The sequence below is a fragment of the Arachis ipaensis genome, chromosome B08 (assembly GCF_000816755.2).
Source record: "Arachis ipaensis cultivar K30076 chromosome B08, Araip1.1, whole genome shotgun sequence".
In the NCBI taxonomy this organism is placed as follows: domain Eukaryota; kingdom Viridiplantae; phylum Streptophyta; class Magnoliopsida; order Fabales; family Fabaceae; genus Arachis; species Arachis ipaensis.
The window spans coordinates 50,860,020-50,869,669 of NC_029792.2; the positions used below are offsets into that span (position 1 = coordinate 50,860,020).

Consider the following 9,650-nt stretch of genomic DNA (forward strand, 5'->3'; position numbering starts at 1 on the left):
TTTCGTAAAGCGACATAATTCTGGGCGCCATTCTGGTTATTACGGCGGTTTTCTGAAAACCGTCACAATTCCCTGGGTTAAAACGGTGGTTTTTGAATAGGTTAAAACAGCGGTTGTTATTTTCAGGGTTAAAATGGCGGTTCTTGGATAGGTTAAAATGGCGGTTTGAACCGCCATTATTACCCTGACAGAGCGGCGTTTGGTTGGTTAAAACGGCAGTTCAAACCGCCGTTATTTCCATGGTTAAAATGGCGATTTTTGGATAGGTTAAAACGGCGGTTTGAACCGCCATTATTACCCTGACAGAGTGGCGTTTTGGTTGGTTAAACGGCATTTTTGAACTGCCATTTTTACCCTGACAGAGTGACGTTTTGGTTGGTTAAAATGGTATTTTTGAACCGCCATTTTACCGTGACAGTAACATTTTTTATCGTTTAAAAAAAATTTTTACTGTTACTTTTATCGCGTTAAATAAATAATTTTGTGATTAAAATTTCACAATAGCAAAAAATCATAATCCATAAATGAAATATTATATAACTCTTAAACAAAATATTAATATAATATATAATAAATATTATATAACTCTTAAACAAAATATTAATATAATATATAATTATTTATTATTGAAAATCAAAAGTAATAACTCCTATACAAAACCTTGTCTTACTAAACTTACCAAAATACAAGCATTGCAAATTTGCAATAAATACTAATTAGTCAAATCTACCATCCAGTTCCCTAAACTATGTTAACATCTAATAATGTATTTAAATCATCTAATAAATGCTATTTTTACTACTTAGAATATGAATATACAAGACAAGTAGCTTAGCTTAGCTAAGTGATGATGAATAAGATTTGGAGGCCAAAAGTTTCCTCCTTTTGTAATTAACTTTAAAACAAGCCTACCTTAGTTTCTTGGTCTCTTGTGTGAGTTTCATCCCGAGAACTTGTTCCAACATCTTTGTTTCTTGCTCCATCTTGTAAGGAGAATCTGAGATAGAAAATGACTCAAGTTCAGAAAATGATCATATACTAAGTGTATATGTATACAAAACAAGTTTTAATTCACTCACATTGCACATCAAGGCATTCGTACCAAGCTTTGTCATATCTCACCCTGTCAATCCGAGGAAACCTCAGGCTGTATGGTGCAGCAAATACCTACAAACAAAACCACTCATATAAAAGTTGAACAGCTCGGGATAAGATTTAGATGCTGCATTTTTAAAAAATATATGTATTTTTTGCTAAGAAAAGACCCCAAAATAAATGAGAAGAATTCCTACTCTCCTAATTCCTACTTTCCTAAGTCCATTTTTGCTAACCTGTTCTCTATAGTTTCTTTGAAAAATTTCTCAACTTCATCCACATTATGAGCAATGAATGACCAACATGGTTCACCTGCAAAACAACATGGGAAAGAGGACTGATTAGTGAAAGCGTATAAAAAGTTATATGAATTACCAAGTACCAAAAAAACATTGCAACCATAAACAGGGAATCAATTACAATTTGATAAAAGGATACTATGTTTATTTAAGTATCAATGATGTGTATAGCTAGTAGTAACATTGAGGCTCACAAGTGTGAGATATGAACACGTGAGGGGAAGGTGCTTCTTTGAGAAAGGGTGGGAAAGCTACAGAGGACAACATTAGTGAGTGAATGTAGATCAATCTGATACTTAATAAACATATCTAAGAATTATGATTTCGAGTTACATAACTAGTACAACAGTGAATTAATGAAGCCAATGGAAAGAAGATTTGGCACTAACCACTTCTCGAGAACACAATTGGGATCACAACCATGGTTTAAGAAGTGAGCCATATTTCCTTTGAAGGTTGCATCTATAGTAAAATCTTTACGAATCTCACACATGTAAAAATTCTGTGCACCCCCGTATTTCATGTCCCAAATTCTTTTTTCACATAAAGCATCATCAATGAATGCAATAGAAAATATTTCGGTTAATGGTGGAAAGGCACACTTGAAAGATAAAAAAGGTTTTTAACAATATAAGCCAAAAGAAACGAGAGCTACCTTCTCTAATATACTCAATTATGAATTCGTCTTTGTTGATGGTTTCAGCTACCTTTACACCCCATCCACAATGTTCAGTCTGAATCAGAAGCATATGGTTGCAAAAATTTAGAATTTTTCACCCCAAACAAAATTCAATCCCGAATATACACATTGAGATTAAAGGAGAAACGAATGTTTCTCAAATCTCGTTTCAGGACAAAAAATTAATAAAATCTAAAAGCCATATAGATAAGCTACAAGCTTTCAACCTAATAATTCATAAATTATAGATCAAAGAATAAAAGAACAGAATGTACTTGCCATTATTTATCACGACTTTAGAAATCACTTTATCACTGATGTGCCTTTGCACTTTGGCTCTCATGCTTCAAAGGGGTAAACATGAAATTTCCTAAAAATAATGCTTCTTCATCTACCAATTCAAAAGATTCACATCTTGGTTAAACTCAAAAACTGAAACTCAAAAAGAAATATAAATATCTCCACCAGATCCTTAGAATGCTTCCAAAATCATTTCTTTCATGGTTTCAAGCATTCTAACAGTACGAAGACATGTAACAACCAAGGATAACCCAAGTTTAAAATTCAAAATAACTTTCTTCAGGAATTCACAAGTGGCACAAAGGGAGCATTGGGTAAATATTTAATGACTTGATTGAGATTCTATTTAGTTTATAATTCAGATAATTGCAGACTCAAGGAAGAGATTGGTGTATGACTATATCTTGGAAGTATTTTAGTGAAAAAAGGGACTGATACTAAGTATAAGAAAAAGAACGGATAGGGTAGAAGTTTAAAATATATAGATAAGTAGGATATTCTGCATATATATATATATATATATAGCGAGAGAGACCTTTGCAGAGTGGTAGGGATAACTTCAACTCACTATAGTTTACAATGTAGTTAGTATACAATGCACATCAATAATTAAACAAAAGAAAATTCCATGCTAAGATCAACAAAGTATTAATTAGAGAAAACTGGATTTTAGTTTCAACATGTAGCAACCACGTTATACACTCTAAGTTAGATATATAAGCTTTTTATAATCTATGCTCTAGCATCATATTCAACAAAAATTCATCCCAAACTAATCAGACTAATTTAAACTATAAAATAAATTACAGCCCAATGAATTACGGGATGCAATTTCAGCCATGAATAGTAACTGTTCTGCATTTTTGCCTTAATGACCAAGACCATCAAAGATATTGCAAGAAAAATTTGGATCAGTCAAGATAAGCCATGAACAAGAGCTGACATTTTCTTGAGAGGAAGACTTGATGAAGTCTTGGTCAATTTCTCAACAAGAAGACTCATCCTAAACATCATATGAGAGTATAGTCAAACTATCTAAAGTTCTAAACATCGAGGAACAGTAATAAGTTACCTGATAAAGAATCATAAGTATCACAAGAATGATCCCAACTGCCATTGCGCTGCTATAATAAAATGCTAACGATTTGCTTAAGGAGGATGCCAGTGTTGAGCTAGCAGTCCTTATATCTAAGAGCTTGTGGTCAAAAAGAGACATTGATCGAATCCAAGAACCCTTGGTAACTTTTTCCCATTGGCCTTGTGAGCACATTCCTATAGCAAGAGATGCATTCCTGAACAAGACACACAAAATTGCCCTAATAAATTAGATATACCATTTTACAAATTCTAGTTCAATTTAATACACGAAAACTGTGAGTTATAAAGGGAATAATATTGCATAGTCAAATTGAGACTTGAGGTATAAGCCTAGTCCTAGAGAAAATGGTGTGCACCATGTTCACTCAACAAGACAACAGATCACTAGAACCAACCTCATTGATCAAATACATATTCATACCGTGCACAAAGAGATTCTTCAAAAGCAGATAGGCTACACAAATACACACCTATGGAAACAGATCTCTATGTTTGGAATGCGAATATTTGGATCTGCAGGCAACACCTTCACTTTCATGGAGTGTGCGAATTTATTCAGGTTTCTAAACCTTGACAGTCCGCGTATCCTAACTCTTTCGACAACCACAGCAACACCAGGATTAGAACCAAGAGATTTCCCCACATGAAAGCCACATGATAGCTGTAGTGTCGAATTCTGGTTAAGACCTGCAAAAAGAAAAAGCCAAATTTCAGGTTATATATCTTTTGATTTCCTTTGAAGCCATGAGGTCCTTATGCATCCATCTAGATTGCTGAAAGGCTTTATGTTGCAGCTCTCTGCAGCATCATCTTTCGCTTTCTGCCTTTTGCATCTCTCCCTTCAATATCTTTTCTTCTCCACCAGTAATTTGAGCTTATTGACCGTTCTGAGCAGCTCCCTTATTATATTCAATGGCATCACCCACCACAGAGGCTCTATCCATCTGTTAATAGCAGACTCAACCTATTAGTTTGATTTGTAAAAATTGGTAAACAAGTTTATAAGTGTTTTATACCTTTGTGGGGCTTGGGATAAAACTCCTTAGAATTTTGTATTTGCCATTCAGTTGCTCTCTTCTTTGTTTCTCAGTTGCTATGGTTCAAGATGAAAATCAAGATTTAACTGAGTACAAAATGAAAAGAGAGAATAAATGAAAAGCGCAACAAGCTACTGAGAAACTATCCATAAATAACTGATAGAGAAATCAACGCTTACAAGTGAACAAAAAATGAATAATGAAAATTACATTATTGTGCTTATTATCCTTCCCTTACCAAAACAAGAAGATTATAGTGCCACTTTAAAAGTCTCAAACTTCATCTAATTGGCTTGGCTAAAAGAGATTAGAACAGAACCAATAGGAACATATGTGACATGTAACAATGAATCAAAGAAAAATTCTCCTTATAATTTATATTTATATTGCATTTGAAGAGGCATAGCTTTCTAGTGATAAGGATTAATCCCCTCACCAAAGACTAATAAAAGCCTTTCTAATTTTATACATGAATAAAAGATCAATTTTATACCTGATTGACATAAATTACCACAGGAAAAGGATAATTATCTTACTCTCCTTCTTGGTTTCTTTTGATAGTTGTTAACAGAGAAGAGCTTCTTCAAGACCTTCACATTCACCACCATGCTAGGCCTATTGATATTCTTAGTTGCTGGAACAAGTGCATCATTATTATTGTTATTATTGGCAAATCTTGATGAAGTTGAAGTAGCACATCTGAAATCAACAAATCTTCTATTATCACAAAACTTAATAATACTTTATCAAGGAAATTAAATTCCTAATTCGACAGTGAGCAAAAACAAACAACCATTGATAGAAAATTAGGAATTCAAAAACCCTAAATTTCAGAAAAAAAGTGAAAAGAAGAAAGAAAGACCTAATGTGGCGCTGGCAAATGAGGACCATGGCGTGGTGGATTGACTTGGCCACGCTGAACTTGAAGACGAGAGTCTGGAGGCGGTGCTCAAGGAAGTTCTCGATGGTGAGAGCGAGGACGTAATCGCAAAGGTGACAGAGAAGGCGGCACCAAATCGCAAAAGCTCGCTAATGGCAGTAACAATGTTGCCTGCAGCGGCGATGTGATAAACAAAGTAGCAAGAGATGATAGGCGATGGCTAACCTTCAGATCAAAGCCAGAACAAGATCGTAGAAGCTCATTGAAGGCAACGACACGATGTTGATAGGTGTCACGAGGGGATGAGCAGCGACAGGGAGATTAACGATGGCGGAAAATTAAGCGGCAGCAACAAATATTCAGATCGAAGCCAGATCGATAACCAGATAGAAGCTCGATGAAGGCAGCAACAATAGTGTTTCTTGCAGCAGCGAGGAGATGAAAAGCGATGAGGGGATGAATGCTAGCGAGGAAATAATTGGTAGCAACGTGAGGTGAAGGACAATGGCGTGAGATGAACAATGGAAAAAAATTAGGGTTCGTCATTTACATTACCCACAAACTTCTCATATATGCAGCAATACATCATCCGAATTAAAAGAGAATCGGAAAATGATAGGGGCGGTTTTAAACCGCCAAAATCAACTAAAACCGCCACAAAAATATAAAAATTCTGGCAGAGACCAAAAACGCCGAAAATGGCAAAAAAAATGGCAATTTTGTGCAACTGCCATAAAACTATTGCCATTTTAATCCACTTTTTTTGTAGTGTACATGTTTCCACCTATGATAATTTCTTCATGCAAGTTTGTAAAAATATTTAATAACTTAATTCAATTGTGGACTATACTTGCTAGTCCTTAGCCCTTGTGCATATATGCTTCTTGGGTATTGATTTATTTTGACCAAGCAATTGCATTCATGTAGATAGTTGCATTTAGGTAGATTGCATTTAGTTAGACTTCATTGAATAAATGTTGATACCTCTTGTTTCTCTCTTGGTTTAAGCATGAGGACATGCTTGGTTTAAGTGTGGGGAGGTTGATAAACCCCATTTGTAGGATTTATCTTGTGTTGAATTTAGAGGGTTTTATCATCTTTTCCCACATTTACTCAATGAAATAGCATGGTTTTGTAAATTCTCCTTTAATTGTGCTTAAGAGTGAAAGCATGCTTTTAGAACTTACAATAGCTAAATTTAATTTATCTTAATTTCATTAGATGCCTTGATATGTTTGTTAAGTGATTTCAGGTTTAGGAGGCAAAGATTGGATCAAGGGAATGAAGGAAAAGCATGTAAAAGTGGAGAACTCATGAAGAAATGAAGGAATCGCAAAAGCTGTCAAGCCAACCTCTTTGCACTTAATCGACCATAAATTGAGCTACAGAGGTCCAAATGATGCGGTTCTAGTTGTGTTGGAAAGCTAACATCCGGAGCTTCAAAATGATATAAGATTTGCTATAGTTGCATCATGTTTAGGGGGCGCGCATGCGCCAATTTGCACGTGATTCATTAAAAGCAAATTAGTGGCTAGCGAATTCTAAAGCCTTGTGGGCCAAATCCAACTCATTTCTAATGCTATTTAACCCAAGGATTGAAGAGGGATGGGACATCTAGTCATTAGTTGAGTTTTATTTTATTTTTCACATGCTTTAGTTAGTTTCTAGAGAGAGAAGCTCTCTCTTCTCTCTAGGATTAGGAGTAGGTTAGATCTAGATTAGGAATTCTTAGATCTATGTTAATTTCATGCTTTGATTTACTTTTCCTTTTGCAATTCTTCTTCTTCTACCTTTCCTCTCTCTAGGTTTGCTTTTAATTCATGTAATTCTCTACTTTTATGTTGATGTATCTTTGTTCTTCCATTTTCATTTTAATGCAATTTATGTTTTCATGTTCCTTTATTGTTCATTTGATTTGTTGTTGTTTAATTTCTTGCAATTGAGTAGTGTAGATTTAATTTCCTTGCACTCTTTACTATGCTTTTCTTTTGTGCCTTCCAACTGTTTGATAAAATGCTTGGTTGGATTTTAGAGTAGATTTTAGTGCTCTTGGTTTGGGAAGGTAACTTAGGAACTCTTGAGTTACTAATGTCCAAGTGATTGACGATTGGGAGCCATTAACTCTAGATCTCACTAATTGATTTGGTGGAGAACTATGACTTATGGACTTGGATTGACATAGCTCACTTGACTTTCCTCTACTATTAGTTAGGGGTTAACTTAGTGGGGTTGGTCCTTGCCAATTCTCATGTTGTGGTTAGTGATTAGGATAGAGATCCTTGACCACCAAACCTTGCCAAGGTCTTTTTAGTTATTAGTTTATTTTCATTTCCATTTACATTTCATGTCTCTTATCCCAAGAAACCCAAATATACTTCATAACCAATAACAAGGACACTTTATTGCAATTCCTAGGGAGAACGACCCGAGGTTCAATACTTTGGTTTATAAATTTAGGGGTTTGTTACTTGTGACAAACAATCTTTTGTATGAAAGAACTATTGTTGGTTTATAAACTATATTTCAACGAGCTTTTATTTGTGAATTCTAAACCACATAAAAGTCCTCTCATCACCCGCTTAAATAGTCGCCTTGAGACAAAACATTAAGAAGTCCAAAGAGCCTCTAGGCATCAATGTCTAGATCAATAAAAACCCTAATTATGTGCTTGTAGTGTGATTGTGTCAAGAAAAGGCTTGGGTAAGTAGATCTTAGGGGTGCTTTATCACCCGGTAACTTGTGCTAACTGGTCCGGAATTATCAATTGAAATATGCAAGAATTGAGGCCTTTTTAGCAAGAAAAACCAAAATTGGTTCAAGAACGGGTCAACCGGACCCAAAGAGCATGTGAACTGGATGCCCAGCCTTCAGTATGGACGCCCGGTATCCACACACACGTGCTCGATTGAAGGTTAGGTGCTCAATTTGGTTTTAGGATTAACATTGTAAGTGTTTCTTTTATTTTAATTCATGCTTCCTTACATTTTCAAGGTTGAGTTTTGTTCTTTATCAATACGGGATAAAACTATTGGAAAATATTTTAATCTGTCTTGAATTTAAATTTTATATTTGAAAAAATTAATTTTAAAATTAGCTTAAAACTCATCTCAGAATCTTCACTTATCTAGATCTTAGTTCGAATACATGACATATAATTCGGCTAGTTTTGAAGGTTGTGAGGCTTAAAATCGAAATCGTTCATCACCTCTTCTCTCGATTAATTGACCAAGGGATTGACGATTAATTGAGTTTAGAGAAATTAAATCACTAAGGGGTTGAAGTTTAGTTATAAATGATTTGCTGTGAAAAGATTTTTGCATGAATTAAATAAGAAAGCATAAGCATTGTTCTTCGAAGAATCAAACATCTCCAAAGCCTTCAAAATTCTCATCTATTGATTTCTCTCAACTTCAAGTATTTTTCCGATTCTCTTCTTCTGTCTCTTCTTTTATTCAAGACCCACAGCCCAAAGTCCAAGATTTAATTGATCTGCTTGCATCAATCTGTTAATCCTTGTGAGAATGATATCTACTCACCGTGATATTATTTGAACGATCTAGTGAACTTGTCGGTATCCGTGAACTTTAATTTTCACTCATCAATAAGATATAAATTTCAAAATAAAATAATAGTTAAAATATGATATGATTAAAAAAATGGTAAAAGTTTTTCCTTTAAATATAAGTTTAGGAAAAAATATTTTTTTTATGAAAAAACATTTAAGATATGTAATGTGATTATCAAAACATACATCACATAATAAAAAATAATCATATATAAAGCTACTATATCACATAAGATTTTTTATTTTCTTAGGCACACTTATCATATATAAAGATATAATTCGGGACTAACCGTCCCTGTATATAACTTATTCCTGATTGTTCTCTTTAAATTTTATGTGAAAAGAAACGGTTTTATTTTACTAGAAGAATATCTGAGTAATTTTTTTTATTTTCGATGATCAACAACGTCACCGTTGAAATTTCTCATCGTAAAGTCAACATAAAATTACCACATTTTCTTTCTCACAAATTTGGTCGACGATCTAACGACAATAAATTACCAACCATATATGTGAAACTAAATCCGAGAGTAATACCTATAAATATTATTGAGTGAATACTTATTCTGGCGGCTCTTGGCAATTTTTTTAAAGGATTACAAAGTCTAAAATATTTATTTTAGTTTTTGATATTTAATTTTGTGAGACTCGTTAATTCTTTTGTCAATAATTTTTCTAGAACATATTTATATGGCAT

At 34.1% G+C, this 9,650-nt stretch overlaps 2 long non-coding RNA genes across 2 annotated transcripts; both read right to left on the minus strand.

The window, feature by feature from the left end:
* LOC110265507 lies at positions 627 to 1,168 on the minus strand. Its single transcript, XR_002351651.1, has 3 exons — positions 1,080 to 1,168; positions 905 to 997; positions 627 to 830 (listed from the first exon to the last, which is right to left on the minus strand). It is a non-coding gene; the product is annotated as an uncharacterized LOC110265507 (long non-coding RNA).
* LOC110265508 lies at positions 3,208 to 5,193 on the minus strand. Its single transcript, XR_002351652.1, has 4 exons — positions 5,045 to 5,193; positions 4,488 to 4,594; positions 3,942 to 4,415; positions 3,208 to 3,665 (listed from the first exon to the last, which is right to left on the minus strand). It is a non-coding gene; the product is annotated as an uncharacterized LOC110265508 (long non-coding RNA).